Below are 22,337 nucleotides of genomic sequence, written 5' to 3' on the forward strand. Positions count from 1 at the left end.
GGGAAGAGCACTTCAGGCTGAGATAATAGCTACAGTGAAGTCTTGGTAGCAGATGCTGTTGGTAAGCTACCTGTAGTCTGGGTGTGTACCTCGCACATCTGGAGACAGAATACCGCAAACAACTGTGATTCACTTCCTGCAAGTCCCTATTTTCAGGCCATAGAGCATGTTCAGCCAGTATGTAAGACAATCCAGAAATGAACGGCCCTGAAATCAGGACTTGGCCAATAAGAGCTAAGGAAGTGACGACAACCTCCTCCCAGGTCCCCTGCCCTTAGGTAGGCTCAGAGACATGCTGTCCAGGATCCCCTAGAGCAGTCTTTCTCAAACATCTGTTAGGACACATGAACCACCTGAGCTCCTTGTTAAAATGTAGATTCTGATTCAGTTGGTCTAGGGTGGGATCTAACTGTCTCATTTTAACAAATTCTCAAATGATGCCAATGCTGCTGGTTCACAGACTATATCTAAGCAGAGAGGTCCTAGAGTCATTCAGTGGGTCTAGGCCCACACGATCACAGCAGTCACGCACCCTCAACTGGCTTCGTACCCATCAGATTCATCTCTTCTCTTCCAAACAGTGTTAACTTGGCATCACCTTTAGAATAAACTAGCTGCGTTCACTTGTCTTAGTGTCTGCTAAGACAAGCTTCTACCCTAGCCTGAAGCAGAATGCTCTGGTGAACTAGAGGAACACAAAGAATTCAGCGTGGCTGAAGCAGAGTGAATAAGAGGCTCAGCAGCAGGAAAAGGAAAAGAATTCATAGAGGTTATGGGCAGAAGATGATATAGGACCAAGGTAAGGGTTCTGGCTCTGAGTCAGAGGAAAATGATGTGCCATTAGTACAGTTCTTAGTAGAGGATGACATGATAACATGCTTTACCATTATCAGCCTCACCCTGGCTACTGGCAAGAGTCAAGCGGAGAAAGGCAGATGCAGGTAGGTTAATTTGGAGGCCATTGCAGGACCCCAGGGCAGAGATGATGGAGGTATATCGTAGAGTCACAGATGGGAGGTAATGAACATGTGAGAAGAAATCAGATTCTGGACACCGAAGTATAAAGTCATCAAGAAAACAGCTGGATCATAATGCTCTAGAGTTTAGGAAAGAGGCCTGTGGTAAGAATTATAAAAGTGGCTGTTGTCAGCGTATATGTAGCATTTAAAATCATGGGACTGAATGAAATCACTCAAGAAGAAAATGCAAGTAGAAAAAAGGAGAGTCCAAGAACAGAGACCTGGAGCACTTTAACCTTGGGAGATTGGAAGTCCATATGCTCAGAGTCAACAGTAGCCATGCTGTGTGGAGGGGTTCTGGGTGGTGGTCATTTTCCTTACTGTCATTAGCCTGACTTCAGTGTAATGTTTGCGGAACCAGAGATCTAAAGGACACACAGAATCCAATGCTATGCCATTCTATCTCACTGTGGCTCTGCCTGTCAGGAACAGCATGAAGCATGAAAAGAATACAGAATTTCAGTAACACAAATAAGGCAACAAGGCTAAATGAGATTGTACAACTATTACATATGTGTGTGATTTATCCAATGGCAGAGAAAGAAAATATGTTTTGAGCCAGATGGGAAAACATTAAAAAGAATTAAGACAATCAAATAAGTGCAAAACCTAATCAAGTTGTGAAGAGAATTACAATCTCAATGTAGGGAGTGGAGGGAAGTTGGACAGAAATGTTAACAACAGTCTGAACCCAGGAGAGAACAATGTCCTCTAAAGGACAGGAAGTCTCTGTTGTCATAGCAACTATAAAAAGCAGGTCAAGTTGTAGGTAAGTGACACAGGGAGAATCAAAAGCTTCGTCTAGGCCCAAATTGCTCACTGATGTGTAACTTTAACTGGCATTAAACAGGAATTTTAGAATTTAGCACAGAGATGATAAATCAAAACCATAATCAGAAAATAGTCGTAAGTTCAGGAAACCGGTTTTTGCAAAACTAGAAATAGTCTTCATTTAGTGATTAAAGTATTACAAAATATGGTATTTAAGACAATTTAATTTATTAAGCTAACTTAGAAGCCAGAGTATTCTAAATTTAATCAAAATTAATTGGTTGGAACTGTGGTCCAGTTACTCAAAGATAATTTATTCAAGTTTCTAAACAGAGTTGGGATGCTTAAGAGAACTTAATATTCATCTTATTTATAATTTCACTTATTATATATAGAGAATCACATAAACACCTGTTCTGTTTATCAAATGCTCAAGAAGTAACCCAAATATTTTAATGTATAAATGCAATTTAAAAAAACACAAAACTTAAAAAAAACAAACCACAGAAAGATCTTTTTTGATCCACCTCCTAGAGTAATGAAAATAAAAACAGAGATAAACAAATAGGCCCTAATTAAACTTAAAAGCTTTTTCACAGCAAGGGAAACCATAAACTATATGAAAAGACAACCCTCAGAATGGGAGAAAATATTTGCAAACAAAGCATCTGACAAGGGATTAATCTCAGTTCAATTCAGTTCAGTTGCTCAGTCATGTCCAAATATTTGCAACCTCATTAACTGCAGCACGTCAGGCCTCCCTGTCCACCACCAACTTCCGGAGTCCACCCAAACCCATGTCCATTGATTTGGTGATGCCTTCCAAACATCTCATCCTCTGTCGTCCCCTTCTCTTCCTGCCCTCAATCTTTCCCAGAATCAGGGTCTTTTCAAATGAGTCAGCTTTTTGTATCAGGTGGCCAAGTATTGGAGCTTCAGCTTCAGCATCAGTCCTTCCAATGAATATGCAGGACTGATTTCCTTTAGGATGGACTGGTTGGATCTCCTTGCAGTCCAAGGGACTCTCAAGAGTATTCTCGAACACCTCAGTTCAAAAGCATCAATTCTTCAGCGCTCAGCTTTCTTCACAGTCCAACTCTCACATCCATACATGACTACTGGAAAAACCATAGCCTTGACTAGACGGACCTTTGTTGGCAAAGTAATGTCTCTGCTTTTGAATATGCTATCTAGGTTGGTCATAACTTTCCTTCCAAGGAGTAAGCGTCTTTTAACTTCATGGCTGCAGTCACCATCTGCAGTGATTTTGGAGCCCCAAAAAACAAAGTCTGACACTGTTTCCACTGTTTCCCCATCTATTTCCCATGAAGTGATGGGACCGGATGCCATGATCTTCATTTTCTGAATGTTGAGCTTTAAGCCAACGTTTTCACTCTCCTCTTTCACTTTCATCAAGAGCCTCTTTAGTTCTTCTTCACTTTCTGCCATAAGGGTGGTATCATCTGCATATCTGAGGTTACTGATATTTCTCCTGGCAATCTTTATTCCAGCTTGTGCTTCCTCCAGCCCAGCATTTCTCATGATGTACTCTGAATATAAGTTAAATAAGCAGGGTGACAATATACAGCCTTGACGTACTCCTTTTCCTGTTTCAAATCAGTCTGTTGTTCCATGTCCAGTTCTAACTGTTGCTTCCTGACTGGTATACAGGTTTCTCAAGAGGCAGGTCAGGTGGTCTGGTATTCCCATCTCTTGAATAATTTTCCACAGTTTCTTGTGATCACACAGTCAAAGGTTTGTCATAGTCAATAAAGCATTTCAGAAATAGATGTTTTTCTGGAACTCTCTTGCTTTTTCGATGATCCAGTGGATGTTGGCAATTTGATCTCTGGTTCCTCTGCCTTTTCTAAAACCAGCTTGAACATCTGAAAGTTCACGTATTGCTGAAGCCTGGCTTGGAGAATTTGGAGCATTACTTTACTAGCATGTGAGATGAATACAATTGTGTGGTAGTTTGAGCATTCTTTGGCATTGCATTTCTTTGGGATTGCAATAAAACCTGACCTTTACCAGTCTTGTGGCCACTGCTGAGTTTTCCCAGTTTGCTGACATATTGAGTGCAGCACTTTCACAGCATCATCTTTCAGGATTTGGAATAGCTCAACTGGAATTCCATCACCTCCTCTAGCTTTGTTCATAGTGATGCTTCCTAAGGCCCACCTGACTTCACATTCCAGGATGTCTGGCTCTAGGTGAGCGTGAGTGGTCACACCATTGTGATTATCTGGGTCATGAAGACCTTTTTTGTATAGTTCTTCTGTGTATTCTTGCCATCTCTTCTTAATATCTTCTGCTTCTGTTAGGTCCATACGATTTCTGTCCTTTATTGAGCCTATCTTTGCACGAAATATTCCTTTGGTATCTCTAATTTTCTTAGAAGAAGAGACTAGAAGAGATCTCTAGTCTTTCCCATTCTGTTGTTTTCCTCTATTTCTTTGCACTGATTGCTGAGGAAGGCTTTCTTATCTCTCCTTTCTATTCTTTGGAACTCTGCATTCAGAAGCTTATATCTTTCCTTTTCTCCTTTGCTTTAATCTCAAACACATGCAAACAGTTCATGTAGCTCAATATATGTATGAAAAAACCTAATAAAAAAATGAGCATAAGACTTAAGTAAACATTTCTCTAAAGAAGACATACAGATGGCCAAGAGGCACATGAAAAGATGCAAAAAATTCACTTTTTGCTCTTTTAGGCACCACAGTGAAATGTTGAGGGAGAGGGTGGGGAGATTTGGGAGAATGGCATTGAAACATGTATAATATCATGTATGAAACGAGTCGCCAGTCCAGGTTCGACGCACGATACTGGATGCTTGGGGCTGGTGCACTGGGATGACCCAGAGTGAGGGTATGGGGAGGGAGGAGGGAGGAGGGTTCAGGATGGGGAGCACAGGTATACCTGTGGTGGATTCATTTCCATGTTTGGCAAAACTAATACAATATTGTAAAGTTTAAAAATAAAATAAAATTAAAAAAAAAAAAGTAAGTGCTTTCTAGACAGAAATACCTAGGTTTTCTGAGTTTCTCTATACAACATACTTTGGGCAAGTAGATCAAGCTCTCTATTCTCCGCCTTCCTAAGCTATGAAATTGGGATAATAGTATTTTCCTTATCTGTCATTTTGCAGAAATAAAAAATATAGAAAAGACTCAGCTTGTTATTGGGTAAGCAATTAGAAAACATCCATACATATTTTGCTATTTTAGTATCTTTGCTATACCGTGCTCATTTGTGTATGACTCTTTGCAACTCCATGGACTGTAGCCCACCAGGCTCCTCTATCCATGGGATTTTCCAGGTAAGAATACTGGATTGGGTTACAATTTTCTCCTGCAGTGGATCTTCCCGACTCAGGGACCAAACCCACGTCTCCTACATTGCAGATGGATTCTTTACCACTAAGCCACAGGGAAAGCCTCATTTTAGCATCTATTAGTTAGCAAAAGCAGCTTTTAGTTCATTTATGCATTGAAATAAGTGTATAATTTGATAGTTATACAAGCATCTATAGCATATAGTATGCATGTTCAGTCGTATCTGACTCTTTGCAATCCCATGGACTGTAGTCTGCCAGACTTCTCTATCCACGGAATTTTCCAGGCAGGAATACTGGAATGCACTGCCATTTTCCACTTCAGGGGATCTTCCCCACCCAAGGATAAAACCAGCATCTTCTGTGTCTCCTGCATTAGCAGACAAATTCTTTACCACTGTGCAACCTGGGAAACCCATTTGAAATATAGTAGCAGATTATTTTATAATATTTTATAGGAGATTATTTTATAATATAGCAGATTATAGTAGCTGGCTTAAAACTCAACATTCAAAAAACTAAGAACATGGCATCCAGTCCCATCATTTCATGGCAAATAGATGGAAAAACAATGGAAACAGTGACAGACTCCAAAATCACTGTAGATGGTAACTGCAGCCAGGAAATTAACAGAGGCTTGCTCCCTGGAAGAAAAGATATGACAAACCTAAACAGTATATTAAAAAACAGACATTACTTTGGTAACATTACTTTAATATGCTAACAGCATATTAAAAACCATATACTCAAAACTGTGGTTTTTCCAGTAGTATGGATGGGAGATTTGGACCATAAGGAAGACTGAATACCAAAGAATTGATGCTTTTGTACTGTGATATTGGGAAAGACTCCTGAGAGTCCCTTGGATTGCAAGAAGGTCAAACCAATCAATTGGGAGGACTGATGCTGAAGCTGAAACACCAATACTTTGGCTACCTGATGCAAAGAGCCAACTCATTAGAAAAGACCCTGATACTGGGAATGATTGAAGACAGGAAGAGAAGGGGATAACAGACGATGAGATGGTTGGATAGGATCACGGACTCAACGGACATGAGTTTGAGCAAGCTCCAGAAGATGAAGAAGGACAGGGAAATCTGGTGTGCTGCATTCCATGGAGTTGCAAAATGTCAGACACGACTGAGTGACTGAATAATGAAAACAGATTATCTGGGCTTCTCTGGTGGCTCAGATGGTAAAGAATCTTCCTGTAATGTGGGAGACCTGAGTTTGATTTGCTAGAATAAGCACTAACCTGATTTCTAACATTAGAGACTAGCTTGGCCTGTTTGGGGATGCAGTGTTCTCTTTAAGAAAAATAATCATCTAATTCATATGAGATATTCCCATGACTCCAGCAAGTGTTCTAACACTATTGATGTAGCATCTAGATATAAAATAGTTTGGTTTCTAAGTTTTATTGGGAGTGAATACAAGACCAAAGGTAGGTAGAGACAAACGTCCCTGGAAAGAAAGGGTTATGGTCTAGAAACCAACCTCCTACCTTGGCTTTCAAGTCCCTAGGACAACAATAATTCTCTGTAACTCAAGTCCCAGATGGCCAGCCTATAAAACTTCTCAAGTATTACTACCCAACCTGCCTTTTAAGACAGAGGAATTTATGACCACATCTTCATCTTTTCTATCTTTGCTGGGCAGCCGATGACTTCATCTAAGAGTGTAAATCTGCTTTCTTTGATTTAATACCTTCCTTCTGTGTGAAACCTCTCTGTGAGTGGCCCAGGCTTTTGGAGTCATATCCTGAACTGTCTCTGCTTCCTGGCATCATGCTCTCATTCATTCTCATTTGAATCACTGACATCTTAGATGACAAAAGCTTTCTTATCTCTGACAGAAATCAGTTTCCATGTTCCCCTCTGAGTGATGATGCACATAGATATTTCTCTGTAAATAAAGTCAGAGTTTGCTACCTCCCTAGTGACAAAGGTGCACACACCCAGAAATAGGTTTTAGATTTCAAGCGGTTGGTATAAGAGCAAAGAATTTTTGTGTAGGGAGCTCCCTACACAAGTCTCTCTGAATTGGTAATGATAAATTCCTGTGAAGTAAGATATCAGTATGTGAATTAGCAGTAAGTGTTCTCACCATCACCATTAAGGAATTATGGCTTGTTTTTATTATATAAATAATACATGCTTATGATTTAAAACCAAGAAATAGAAAAATATAGGGAAATATTTCACAAATAGGGTCATATAGCACATGCTGTTCTACATCTTGGAATTTTTTCAGCTTACCATATGCAAGCATTTATATATACCTCATTCTTTATAATGACACAGAGTAATCCATTGTCTGGATACATTATATGCTTTTAACAGGTCTTCTTCGGTGGATATTTATGTGGTATACTGCATTTCATTTGACAAACAATGTTTAGGTTGCATATTGTGCTGCGTATGTTTAAGTGCAAAGTCTTACATACGTGTAGCTAGAGGTTCATTCATAAAGGAAAAAATAAAAAAAGAAAGGGTGTATTTACTGAAAATGTTGATAAATATTGTTAAATTGTCCTTGAAAATGGTTGCTCCAGTTTATATTATTATTTATAAATATTTATGTTTACATTAGTCTGGGGCATTTTGAAGTGTTTGTTTCAGTTTCTGTGGTACACTAACCTATTGGTCATGAGAATTAGATAAATTATTTCTGGCTTGGCTTTCTCACTCTATGGTCTCACTCCCAACTTTAAAATTTTTTATGATATATACAGTGAAGTTGCACTTAACCATGGAAGGAGGTTCTGAAGTCAATTTCTAAGGAGGAAATTCTATGTAATCTAAAGTGCTTTTGAAAACATCTTAGATAGCTCATATATAACAAATTTATATATTTATATTCAAAAATGATAAAAAATATACAGTGATGTGCAATGTAAATCAAGTAAATATGGAAAGCGGAATTTCACACCATTATATTCTTAAAAATAAATCCTTTTTAGTTCAAGGAGATACTGACATCATAAAGGAATTCAAGAATTACTCAGGGAAACAATTTTATTTTCCATCTTGTATTAATCTAGCTAATTGTAGAAAGCAGAATAAAGGCCAATGGGTCAAAGGAATGTCTTTAAGAAAGGGACAGGTAACAGAGTTATAAGCTGAGTTAAAGGAGCAAAAAGGGATGGTAAGGTCTCCAGGGACTACATAGAGTGGGAAATGGTTACTGTGCCAGGGCTTAAGGACAAAGGGAACGTAATAGTGTATCAATGCCCAGAGACCAGTTTGAGCTGCTATGGTGTCTGACAGAAGCTGTGAACTGGAGAGATGCAACTACAACCAGAGAAGCAACTACAACTACACTGAGACACAGAAGCAGAAAGTGAGGATAGATACCCTGACCTCCTTTCCCTTTGCCAGTGCGCCTTCTGCAAACTTGACAAGAAGCCTTCTTGGAAAAGGAGATTGGATGCAATAGAAGGGGATCAGCCTCCCGGAGCAGAGAGTAAGACAGAGAAGTCAACTCAGGGGCAAAAGATCACTGAATGAATAGGCAGGAAAAACCACTTGTGGTATTTAAATTATTTTCTCTCTGTCTTTCTCTCCATCTCTGTCTCTATTTTTCAAAAATTTCTCTCTGCCCATGGAACTGAACTAGGTTAATGACCCTATAATGACACTTCACCATGTATGACAGCAAGCTTTAATAGTGAGCTTGTTCCTGTTGGATGCTTCTCCTAGGTCACAAAAATGATCAGTAAAATGTCAGATAGGTTACATATACCAAAGAAGCTCAAAAAAGAAAAGAAAAAAATATAAAATTACCTAGGTACATAATGGGCTTCCCTGATGGCTCAGAGGTTAAAGCATCTGCCTGCAATGCATGAGACCTGGGTTCGATCCCTGGGTCGGGAAGATCCCCTGGAGAAGAAAATGGCAACCCATGCCAGTATTCTTGCCTGGAGAATCCCATGGATGGAAGAGCCTGGTGGGCTACAGTCCATGGGGTCGCAAAGAGTCAGACACGACTGAGCGACTTCACTCACTCACTCACTCAGGTACATAATATCTGGGTCTCAGCTTTTCTCATCTGTGAAATAAGGGGACTGGATTAGAAGGGGCCATTCTGTGACCATACACATTCCCAGATCCTTCTTCAGACCCACTGAATCAGAATCCTTGAGAGTGAGACATCAGAATTTTTATATATAAAATTCACCAAGGTGTTGCTGGCATGCATCTAGACTTCTGAGCAACTGTATTTCAGAGTTACAAGACCCAAAATTCCATGGCACTATAAAGTTAGAACGGTGATCAAAAGAATCATTTCTCTTATGACTCAATAGACAATGTTAGAATATTAGAAATTAAGATATATACATATATATGCTTCTCTAACCTATTCAAAAATTTTTAGTATTTTTTCTTTTTTGCATTGTCCGATTTTCACTCTAATGTTGGCAAACAGAATTTCACTGAGTATTTTGCATTTGTGTTTCTTTCTATAATTTAGGCATTGGGGTCTGACTCAAACTTACATGAATTGAATCTATGCCATCACTAAGGGAGCAGTTTTAATTGTGGCATCCTTTTGTGACACTCACCTAGAGCCAGAAATCCTGGAATGTAAAGTCAAGTGGGCTTTAGGAAGCATCACTATGAACAAAGCTAGTGGAGGTGATGGAATTTCACTTGAACTATTTCAAATCCTAAAAGATGGTGTTGGTAAAGTGCTGCACTCAATATGCCAGCAAATTTGGAAAACTCAGCAGTGGCCACAGGACTGGAAAAGGTCAGTTTTGATTCCAACCACAAAGAAAGGCAATGTCAAAGAATGCTCAAACCATAGCACAATTGCACTCATCTCACATGCTAAAAAAGTAATGCTCAAAATTCTCCAAGTAAGGCTTCAACAGTACCTGAACCAAGAACTTCCAGATGTTCAAGCTGGATTTAGAAAAGGCAGAGGAATCAGAGATCAAATTCCCAACATCTGTTGGATCACAGAAAAAGCAAAAGCATTCCAGAAAAATTATCTACTTCTGCTTTACTGACTATACCGAAGCCTCTGACTGTGTGGATCACAACAAACTGTGGAAAATTCTTAAAGAGATGAGAATAGCAGACCACCTGACCTGCCACCTGAGAGATCTCTATGCATGTCAAGAAGCAAAAGTTAGAACCAGACATTGAACAATGGACTGGTTCCAAATTGGGAAAGGAGTATGTCAAGGTTGTTTATTGTCACCCTGCTTATTTAACTTATAGGCAGAGTACATATGTGGAATGCTGGGCTGGATGGAGCATAAACTGGAATCAAGATCGCCAGGAGGAATATCAATAACCTCAGATATTCAAATGACACTACCCTTACAGCAGAAAGAGAAGAACTAAAGAGCCTCTTGATGAAAGTGAAAGAGGGGAGTGAAGAAGTTGGCTTAACACTCAACATTTAAAAAGGTAAGACCATGGCATCTGGCCCCATCACTTCATGGCAAATAGGTGGGAAAACAATGGAAACAGTGACAAACTTTATTTTGGGGGGCTCCAAAATCACTGCAAATGGTGACTGCAGCCATGAAAGTAAAAGATGCTTGCTCCTTGGAGAAAAGCTATGGCAAACCTAGACAGCATATTAAAAAGCAGAGACATTACTGTGCCAACAAAGGTCCATCTGGTCAAAACTATGGTTTTTCCAGTAGTCATATATGGGTATGATATTTGGACTATAAAGAAAACTGAAGGCCAAAGAATTGATGCTTTTGAACTCTCATGTTGGAGAAGACTCTTGCAGTCCTTGGACTGCAAGGAGATCCAACCAGTCCATCCTAAAGGAGATCAGACTTGGGTATTCATTGGTAGGACTGATGCTGAAGCTGAAACTCCAATACTTTAGTCACCTGATGAGAAGAACTGACTCACTGGAAAAGAGCCTGATGCTGGAAAGATTGAAGGTGGGAGGAGTAGGAGTTGAAAGAGGATGAGATGGTTGGATGGCATCACCGACTTGATAGACATGAGTTTGAGCACGCTCTGGGTGTTAGTGATGAACAGGGAAGTCTGGTGTGCTGCAGTCCATGGGTTGCAAAGAGTCAGACATGACTGAGGGACTGAATTGAACTGAACATGAGGCGAATCAGTTTGTAGTAAGCTCTTGAGCACCATCACTGTGTGATCTTAGACAAAATATCTAACCTCCAGGTCCTCATTTTCCTCTACTCTCAAATGACGGAACTGGGCTAAATCATTGAGAATGTTCCTTAAAGCCTAAGACCCATTAGTCTAAGAAATGCTACATTAAATCTACCTGTCTTCTTTGTTTTCTGCTTTTTCATTTTAAAAGAAGTCTGGATACAAATAATTGTATAGGTAGTCCATGTTCATGGATTGCAATAATTAATTTTCTGTTCAGTCACTCAGTTATGTCCGACTCTTTCTGACCCAGTGGACGGCAGCACACCAGGCTTCCCTGTGCTTCATCAACTCCTGGAGCTTGCTCAAACTCATGTCCATCAAGTTGGTGATGCCATCCAACCATATTCTCTGTCAACCCCTTCTCCTCCCACCTTCAATCTTTCCAGCATCAGGGTCTTTTCCAGTGTGTCAGTTCTTCACATCAGGTAGCCAAAGTATTGAAGCTTCAGCTTTAGCATCAGTCCTTCCAATGAATATTCAGGACTGATTTCCTTTAGGGTTGACTGGTTTCATCTCCTTGCAGTCCAAAGGACTCTCAAGAGTCTTCTCCAACATGAGAGTTCAAAAGCATCAATTCTTTGGCCTTCAGTTTTCTTTATAGTCCAAATCTCATACCCATACATGACTACTGGAAAAACCATAGACAGGCCTTTCCTGGCAGAGTAATATCCCTGCTTTTTTATATTCTGTCTAAGTTTGTCATAGCCTTTCTTCCAAGGAGCAAGCATCTTTTAATTTCATGGCTGTAATTACCATCTGCAGTGATTTTGGAGCCCCCCAAAATAGTCTCTCACTGTTTTCATTGTTTCCCTATCTATTTGCTGTGAAGTGAGGGGACTGGATGCCATAATCTTAGTTTTCTAAATGTTGAGTTTTAAGCCAACTTTTTCACTCTCCTCTTTCACTTTCATCAAGAGGCTTTTTAGGTCTTCTTAACTTTCTGCCATAAGGGTGGTGTCAGCTGGATATCTGAGATGATTGATATTTCTCCCTACAATCTTGATTCCAGCTTGGGCTTCATCCAGCCCAACATTTCACATGATGGAATAATTAATCTTATTAATATTAAAATGTCCATACTACACAGAGAAATCTACAAATTAAATGCAATCCCTGTCAAACCACCATGACAGTTTTCACAGAATTAGAACAAATAATAATCTTAAAATTTGTATAAAACCACATAAGACCTGAAATAGGCAAAGAAAACTTAAGAAATAAAATAAAGCAGGAAGCATCATACTTCTTGATTTCCAGCTATATGTCAGACACAGCTATATGTGTTGACACACATTGTGTCAGACACAATGGTATAAATAGAGACTCCGGAAATAAACCCATACACATATCATTGATTAATCTATGACAAAGGAGGCAAGAATACACAACAGAGAAAAGACAGTCTCTCCAGTAAGTGGTGATGGGGAAACTGGAAAGTTACATGTAAAAGAATAAAATTAGAACACTTTTTCACACCATATACAAAAATAAACTCAAGATGGATTAAAGATCTAAATATAAGACCAGAAACCATAAAGCTCCCAGATGAAAATAAACACGGACCATGCACTTTTTGACATGGGACTTAATATTTTTTTGATCTGTTTCAACACACAAAGGAAACAAGAGCAAAAATAAACAAATGGGACCTCATTAAACTTAAAAGTTTTTGCACAGCAAAGGAAACCATTGACAAAAGACAGCATACTCTCTTTCCACTTATATGTAGAATCTAAAAAATAAAATGAATGACTGAATATAACAAAATAGAAACAGACAGATAACAAACTAGTGGTTATCAGTGGGGAAAGGGGTGGGGGCATAGGCAAGATAGGTGAAGGGTATTAAGAGGAACAAATGACTAGGTATAAAATAAATTAGATACAAGGATATAATGTACAGCACAAGGAATATAGCCAGTACTTTATAGTAACTCTTTATGGAGTATACCTATATCAATATTGAATAACTGTGATGTTTACTTGAAAATAATACAATATTGTAAGTCAACTATATTTCAATAAAAATAAATAAATGAGAGTCTGAGTTTTCAAAAAACTGGGTACCTTGTGCTAAAGAGAGTATGATAAATAAGCAATTGTTGGAAAGTTATTTACACTTCAAACCTGAGTTATCAACAGGGAAGTCCAAGAGGTTGGACAAAGTTTCCAAGGATCCCTCATGTTTATTCAGTCTTGTAATCAGAAGAGTGTTTTCTTGTCCACCTGATTTGATTTACCTTGACATGGAAATAACTTTTTTATTCACAAACTGCTTCTTCTTTCTAAATAATTTATACTCATACTGAACAATGCCAGAGAAACAAAAGCCACCAACAGAATCAAATTATAGTAATAAATATAGTAATAAATATATTCATAGCTCAATACTACTACTCAGCACTTCTATAATATTTCTCAGCCTAGAAGATGCATAGAGCCATGTCTTTTTCATGAGAAAAGGAGATCCTTCTAATTAATACTCCATTGACTAGTTAAGCTTTGGGAAGAAAAATGAGTTACTTAAGCAACTGAACATAAGAATCAAGGACCTGTGAAATAATTTAGAGTTATAACAGACAAAATGTATGACAAAGTTCATCAGTGATTTGCAAAAAATTTTTTTTGTTTAATAATTTGTTTTAATATTAATGCATGACAAACCTAGACAGCATATTAAAAAGCAGAGACATTACTTTGCCTGCAAAGGTCCATCTGGCCAAGGCTATGGTTTTTTCAGTAGTCATGTAGGGATGTGAGAGTTGGACTATAAAGAAAGCTGAGCACCAAAGAATTGATGCTTTTGAACTGTGGTGTTGGAGAAAACTCTTGAGAGTCCCTTGGACTGCAAGGAGATCCAACCAGTCCATCCTAAAGGAGATCAATCCTGAGTGTTCATTGGAAGGACTGATGTTGAAGCTGAAACTCCAATACTTTGGCCACCTGATGTGAAGAGCTGACTCATCTGAAAAGACCCTGATGCTGGGAAAAATTGAAGGCAGGATGAGAAGGGGATGACAGAGGATGAGATGGTTGGATGGCTTCACTGGCTCAATGGACATGAGTTTGGGTAAACTCCAGGAGTAGGTGATGGACAGGGAGGCCTGGTGTGATGCGGTCCATGGGGTTGCAAAGAGTCGGACATGACTGAGCGACTAAACTGAACTGAACTGAATAATAATGTATCCACATTATTTTATAACATACTTGACTGGGACTGTGGTTAAATTTATGGAGCCAGATCAAAGATTTACTCTATCTGGTTTTTATTCTTGTATTGACTATAAAAGGCATCCGTGAAAATCATTTGTTACCTGCCCAATTGGGTCATTATGCATGTATACACACTCAGTCAGGCAAACACACACTTGTGTTCCTTCCAAAATATTTGCACAGAAATAATGCTCTGATTCTTTACATGTCTATCAGTCCTGTTAACCCCACGTCAAAAATGTAGAAACTTCAAATTGTTTAAAGATAGTTTCATTCAAGCCTGGCCTTATGTGTGCTCTGTTACTGAAATGGTGAGATTTCAGGATATCTGGACAAACTCACCTATCCAGAAACTATATAGTTCATCTGTTTGCCAATTCCTTAAATGGCTTTATCAGCAAGAAAACCTGTCATTGTATCACAGAGGAGAAAAGGCGTAAAAATGCCAACATCCCCAGGAGATGCAGTTAATGAACTGAAAATCAATTACAATAAATATCAGAGTTACTCTACAAAGCAGTGTTGGGAAGGGCAGGGGATGATAAGGCAGGGAGCAGTGGACACAGAACTTGCCAGCCCAGGATACTGGGAGCCAGGGGCTGGTGGGGGGTTGTAATAAGAAGCATGCAATGATAAGAAGCATGTAAGCCCCATTCACTTCTACACAATCTAGCCCTGATAGTCTTCAATATACACAGAAGTGTGTTTACTCATTCAGTGCTGTCACTAACACTAATCTCTAACCCACTTCACATCACTGTCTAAAATCATTTCTAAGGTCTCTCAAACCTAGGCATTCTGATTACAATTAGTGAGGCCTTTTTCATAAATATCAATATCTTCCTATTGTTCACAAGAGGCGGTATAATAATTAAGAGCGAGCATTCAAACCCTGGCTCAGCTTAAGGTGACTCAGCTAGGTAAATGACACTAAACTTAATGGCCTGAGTCTCTGCTACCTCTTCAGTAAAGTGAGGGCATTAATAGTCATGACTGCATGTCTTAGTTTGGGTTTCCACAAAAGTAGAGGTTAGGATGAGCACATGAGGGTATAAGTAGCTTCTTTGGGAAGTGGTCCCTAGAAGCAGAAAGGAGAAGCAGTAAGAACGAGGTAGAGAAGTAGGGTCTAGTCTAACGGTGCATCGCTGGGGCTGCTGCTGTAGACAACAGGGGCTTGATTCAGCAAGGCCCTCCAGAGCTGTGGTCTCCTGAAGGGTAGGTAGAAGGCTGATGCATTTTTCTAATAACCCCACAACACCTTTGCGTGAAGGCTGCTGATGGGAATCCCTGAACACCAGGGAGACTCCAAAGCAGAAATTCAAAAGAATGAAGGCACCTGTTTGAGTTGGGAGGCTGGCAGTGAAAGATGAGGCTGAGCACCCATGCTGTGGTCCATGACAGATGCAGCCAAAACCAGAGAAAGGCTCAGATGTGTGACCTGAAGCTCCAGAAACACTGCTGCACTCAGTGGTTTGTGGAGACTTCAGCTGAAAATTGAATGCAAAGGATTCACTTCTGTCATATAGTTTGAGATGAATAAATGTTAGTTGCTATCTTTAATATGATGATTCCTTTTTATTTTCTAGGCTTACTAGTAATAGCAGCTACATGTTAAATGAGAATTAATAATTAAATAGTAATTGTCATTAGCTATCTGGTGATTTATCTTTTCTATGTCCTCTCCTAATTATAATTATGATGTCCTTCACTGTATACATTCAGGTAAGTGCTAATGAATATTTTTATAATAAACAATTGAATAATAATATTTGATTACAAGCCACAGTTTCTCTTAAAACAGTTTAAGAAACTATTTTATTGTTTTTTTTAAATTGCTGAATAGTTAGCTTACAATGTTGTGTTAATTTCTGCTCTATGGAAAAATGATGCAGTTATACAAATACACATATATTTTTTAATATTCTTTTTCATTAGAGCTTATCACAGGATATTAAATATAGTTCACTGTGCTAAACAGTAAGAACTTATTGTTTATCCATCCTATATATACTAATTTGTATCTGCTATCCCTAAAAGAAATAATTTTGAATTGACCTGAATTAGGTTGTAACCTTATCAAGGAGCGAATCTAAGCCTTTGTGTCTTGTGTTCTCTCCCATCCCAAAACCCTAATTCTGAGCTCATCACACTTCTAGTACTCAAAAAATGCTGTTGGATTTCCTTGGTTCTCTGTGCTGAAATTGCCCTGAGGCAAAACAGTTAACCAGCCAGAAGTTGCATGTTTTCATGTTCCATGAAAACATCAATAACTGTAGTTATTAATACTGTGTCCAGCACTTTGTGCCAAGTTGCCGAGGCTCAGTCTTTCAAGAAGTCAAACCACAAAAATAATCATATAATTGATCACTTCCCAAAATGCATTCTAAATGGTGTAGTTCAGCTAGGAAACATATAAGAAGGTAATAGTACTTGGGGCTTCCTTTGTGGTTCAGTGGAAAAGAATCTGTCTGCCAATGCAGGAGACCCAGGCTCAATCCCTGGGTGGGGAAGATCCCACATGCCGTGGAGCAACTAAGCCTGCGCACCATAACTACTGAGCCCATGCTCTAGAACCCAGGAGCTGCAACTCCCAAAGCCTGCATGGCCTAGAACCCGTGCTGCTCAACAAGAGAAGCCGCTGCAATGAGAAGCCTGCACACTGCAGTGAAGAGTAAACCCCACTTGCCGCAACTAGAGAAAGCCTGCAAAGCAACAAAGACCCAACAGCCGAAAAGAAAGAAAGAAAGAAGATAATAGTACCATTTGACTTCTGGCTAAAATTCCTCAGGAAGAGTTTAAGATCATAGAAATGTACATAAAATAAAATGTGAAAATGGAAAAAAAAAAAAAAGATCAAAGTAAGAAATCTCTTTGCTTTTTGGATAGATTGGCTCCCTAATGATACTTACTGGTTTGGCTGAAAGCCTACTTTATTTTTATTTATTTATCTTTAGTACATGGAGGTACGATTATTATTTGCTGAGGTTGAGGAAACTCAGCCACAGAGAAATTAAACAACTTGCCTGAGATTAGACAACTTGGAGGATGACTCCAGGGCCCCTGTGTTTAACCCTCGGCTTGGCTACCTCATTGGTGGTCATTGAGAGATATTGTGAGAGATGCCTGGCCACAGCACAGCTTTTAATGACCAGCAACTCACTGCCTATGAGGGAGGCAGCAACGGGCACTTTCAGCACAATGAGCCCACTGCTTGCTGGACCTCATCCTCAAAGTACTACAAAGATGTTCTTAATAGATTTGTGGATTTGTATGTATCTCTGGATACACAAAGGAGATGGACTGTGGGGGCCACAGTGGAACTAGGGCAAAAAGACAGGAGATTCTAGTAATAGTCCAGGCAAGAGATGATGGTTTCTAGAACTAGGGTAGAGACAAGGAGTTGGAAAGAATTTGCTATGGTTGAGAGATAATTAGAAGGTCAAATGGTCAGGCCTTGTGAAATGACTGATTCAAATTCAGAATCCTTGGTGGAAGCTTCCAGTGAATCAAGCCTTAAGTCCTGTGCTCAACTCTGGGCTGCTAAGTGAAGGCAGGATGCATTTCCAGTCACCTCCAGCTTCAGAAGCAGGACACAGGGCACTACCTCCCGCCAAGGACTTATACATCAGGAATATCAGAAAGAAAGGAATTTAGATGCTGAGCAGCCAAAAAGAAGACAAATGTCTACTAAAGAGTGACAAGGAAGGGTCTAAGAACGATGGTTCTCTGACCTGAGCAAACAAAGGGTAGTGGTGCCATGTACTGAGAGAGGAAATCCAGGAGGAGAAGCAGGATTAGGAGACAGAGGATGAAAAAAGTTTGCTGTTAGGTATGATGAGATTGAGACCTATGGAATATCCCATTTGAATCAAGTCCTACATTCATTTTGGTCAATCTGTGGCAACTAGGAGAAAAGAAAAAGTGCCAACTGCTCCACAAGACTCAGAGAAATCTGGGCTCTGGATATTTCACCAGATTTGTCTCATGCCATTCTCTGCCTTGCTTGATAGACTAGCCACATCAGGCTTTCCTTAAATATATCACGGCACTGTCTGCCTTAAGATTCTGGCGCAATACACTTCCTCTGCCTGGAATGCTTTTTTTTTATTTCCCTTAGCCTAGTTTAAGGTATTCATTCTTCCGACTTCAGGGCAGAGGTCATTTCCTCAGGGAAGACTTTTCTAAACGTCAAATAAGATGCTGTCTTGGCACTTTCTACTTACTTCTCCCACAAAGTTTAAAATGACACATTTGTATGCTTTTGAAATTTAAATTCATCATACATACTTCACAAAGACCAAATAAGATTTGTCAGTACTATAACCCAGATGCCGAGCCAGGCAATTAGATACTTATTAAGGAATGAAGGAACTAGTGGGTGGACTAATGATTAAAAGAATGAATGTCTAGTTTGGGGGAAGGAAGAGTTAGCCCAAAGACACTGATTCAGGACCATCAACACAAAAATGACAACTCAAGCCAATGGAACATGAAATCATCCAACAAAAAACAAAACAACAAAAGGACCAAAGCAGTATTATTAACTATTAACTGATATGTATTTCTTAATGTGATCCATGACTCATCTTGCATTGAGATTGACTAAAGATTTGATCAAGGAATATATATTTTCACCAAGTGCTTCCAAGTGATCCTTATGTATTCTAAAATCTGAGAAACCTTAACTTTAAAATTCAGCACAGAGATACTCTTGACACAGATCCAAAAGTTTGCATTGCAGACTAGGTGTTCTCAAGTCCAGAAGAAAGAAGCATAAAGGTATATAGTAGCTAAGGGTGTATGTGTACAGGGCATCAGAATAGGATTCAGAAGTCCTGGAGTTGATCCTTGGTCCCATCACTTGCCAGTTTTACAACCTACATAACAACTAGTAATGAACTTGAGGGAACAGATACTTGAAGAGGTTGGCTATCTCACTGATGTTTTACGAGAATTAAATCTGTGAGAGTTAATTCTTAAAAAAAAAAGGCACGAAAGTTGTTTTATGTGTTTAGAAACTGCAAAGAGAATGTTGATCAACTTGGGAATTATCCTATTGATCTTCCTCAGATAGTAAAATACAACTCTGTTAACACTGAGTGAATTCACATCTTCTCTGTGTGTGCATGCCCGTAAGAGTGTGTATGTCTTTAACTGTAATCACTAAAGAACAGAAATAGAAAATGAAAGCCATGGACTTTCCACAAGACATCATTAAGCATCAGAAAAGGCATTAAGGAAAGGGGAAGCTTAACCTACATCTCTGGGAAGTGAGCTCATATTCAATCTGTCATTTCTTGTTGCCACTATTACTTGCAACCAACAAGTTTGTCACGAGTTTCACAGAAATGATACTTGGATAATCATGTTTCCTGTAATAATGTCATGTAAAATGGATGAACGGTCTGATAGCTTGAGTGCTGGCTTATGATTTGGGAAAACAGCTGGTAACTGCAGATCTGCTGATAAATCCATGCTGTCAGGTAAATCAACATTTTGCCAGCTCACATCTCCATCTTATAAAGTTGAATAGCAATACTTAATTTCTGAAATCTTAAAGTCAGCAGCAGTGAGTAAGCACATAGAATCTGGAAAAGAAATGCTAACTCTAAATCCTGGTTCTTGTACTTCTTAGCTTCTTTTTTTCTCCTCTCCTTAGGTAAATTTATCTCTGTTTCTTATCTATAAAATGGAGATAATAGCAGTATCCATCTCATAGGATTATCGTGAGGATTATATGACTTAATATAGTGTAAAATATGTAGAAAAGTGTCTGGCACATAACAAAGCACTCAGTAAATGTTATCTATTATCAAGCTACCTATCTTACAGGGTTCTTAAGAAAATTAATGTGTGTGTTTGTGTGTGCCAACACTACAATAAAAAATACCCACATAAACATCAAGTTTAATACTTGGAGATTAGTTCTATCCTTTTTAAAGTAGTAATGATGGTTAAATTGGAGAAGAAGTAAGGGATTAGCTGGGGTAGTGAAGATGGCTGGAGGGAGTAGAGACAGATATTTATTTTAAGTAACACTGCTCAAAGTATCCTTGGGATTGACTATAGAGTCATATCATAGTTGTTAGAATCTGCTGAATGTTATTCATTTTTATCCTCTAAGGGTTTCTTTTATTTTGGAAGTAGCTGAGACCCAGTGTGAACCAAGTTTGATGAATGAGATAGTTAACAAGATTCCATAAAACAATTTCCTTTTAAAAAGAATAGGAAAATGCATACCATAGGTTGGAATAAACCATGGTGAAGAAATCTATTAATGCATTTAGTTCCTTCTGGTCTTGTAGTCTATGGAGGCAACCTAAACTATTAATAATACCTTATCATGGAGACCCATTTTATTTGGGGTCAGGGTAACCCAGCAACCTGAAACTCAGCATCAGGTCACTGCCTGCAAGTTGAGCTCAGTCCTTGGATGCCAGGGGAACAATCAAGCTATTTTTTTAACCTGTATTAGAGACTCATTACTGACTAGAGACCCAGGTTCAGATATTTGGGTCACTCTCTAGATGACCAATCTAGTATATCAATCCCTCTGGGATTTGCTTTCCTCTGAATAGTTCCTATTCTGAGATGTTCAGATCCTTTGCTAATCCCTAAACAAGTAACCAAGGCCCAATCAAAAAACTGCCTTCCTGGGGAAAATTCTTACCCACCTCAGGTCCCCAGTTCTCTCTGTTCTTGGCTGCTCTCTACCTCCCCAACTGATGCCCAGAGTTAGACTCTAGGTTCCCTAGTAGTCACTTGTAGTCTGAGGTATGTTTTCCAAGTAGGAGATTTTCCTCTAATGCATTGGGCTTTCGTTCTTCACTTCCTCCTGAGATTTATCCCAGAGCCTGAGTTACCCCAGTGGGTATATCTAGTCAGATCCCAGCACCTCAAACTCTAACCTAATCAATAACAATCGACTAGGCCATACTTTTCTGTGTCTTACACCAGACTCCAGTTTCTTTATTTTATCCCACACTCCACAGAAAAGTCTCACATGATTCACAATTTCTATAGAAGCTCTCTATTTGAACTTGCAAAAAGTATATGAACAATGACATTAGTGAAAAAAAAAAAAAAAAAAGACCTATCCATCTGAGATTTTGGCATAATACCCTTCCTTGAATCCCTGGAGTTTGAAATCTATACTGCAGGCTTTAAAGCAATATTATTAGTATAATCTGGAAATCATCTTTCATCATCAGTTAATATTTCCTTGTAAAATGTGTTATATTTTTAGTTTCCCTACAAAGACAAATGTTATAGGAATACAGTTTGGAGCCATTAATAATTATAAATAAACAAAATCTTTGAACCCTAGAAATTCATTGTTCCTGTTAAAAGCTGACCTTTGTGTGTCCTTGTGAATTTCTTCTCTACCTCCTGTAAAATGCGTTCATTCCTCAAAAACTCTGATTACTGGTACTCCTTAATTTCTAATAAAGTCTTTTAATATGAGAAGTGTCACCCTTCCAGATTTTCTAAACTTTTAAAAATATGACACTATCTCATCCCAAATTATTATCATTCGCTTTGTGTTAACAGAGATCAATATTTACTACAGCAGCCAACACAAAACTGGCTGATCTTAAAAGCACAACTTATTCGTACACTTAAAAATATACGCTATGTCCCTTCATGAAAAGACTCACCCACACCTGCAATGAGATGTCATGGAAAGAGCATCAGATGCTGAATTCTGTTACACGTACATCAATTTCTATCAATACTTGTATTAGCTGTGTAGCCTCAGACCTGCCTTTGCCTCTTCAAGACTCAGTCACCTCATTTGCAAAGTGGGGCTAATACCATACAACAAAGATTAAATATGTACTTA

At 38.9% G+C, this 22,337-nt stretch overlaps 1 protein-coding gene and 1 long non-coding RNA gene across 2 annotated transcripts in view; one reads left to right on the forward strand and one right to left on the reverse strand.

Moving 5' to 3' along the window:
- The window catches only part of UNC13C (unc-13 homolog C), an 860,874-nt gene that overhangs the window by 643,478 nt on the left and 195,059 nt on the right, over positions 1-22,337 (reverse strand). The gene's annotated exons all lie outside the window — the stretch shown is intronic.
- On the forward strand, positions 33-21,218 carry LOC129621448 (uncharacterized). The gene is made up of 3 exons (XR_008699364.1): positions 33-278; positions 582-799; positions 16,975-21,218. It is a non-coding gene; the product is annotated as an uncharacterized LOC129621448 (long non-coding RNA).

The sequence above is a fragment of the Bubalus kerabau genome, chromosome 10 (assembly GCF_029407905.1).
Source record: "Bubalus kerabau isolate K-KA32 ecotype Philippines breed swamp buffalo chromosome 10, PCC_UOA_SB_1v2, whole genome shotgun sequence".
NCBI lineage: Eukaryota > Metazoa > Chordata > Mammalia > Artiodactyla > Bovidae > Bubalus > Bubalus kerabau.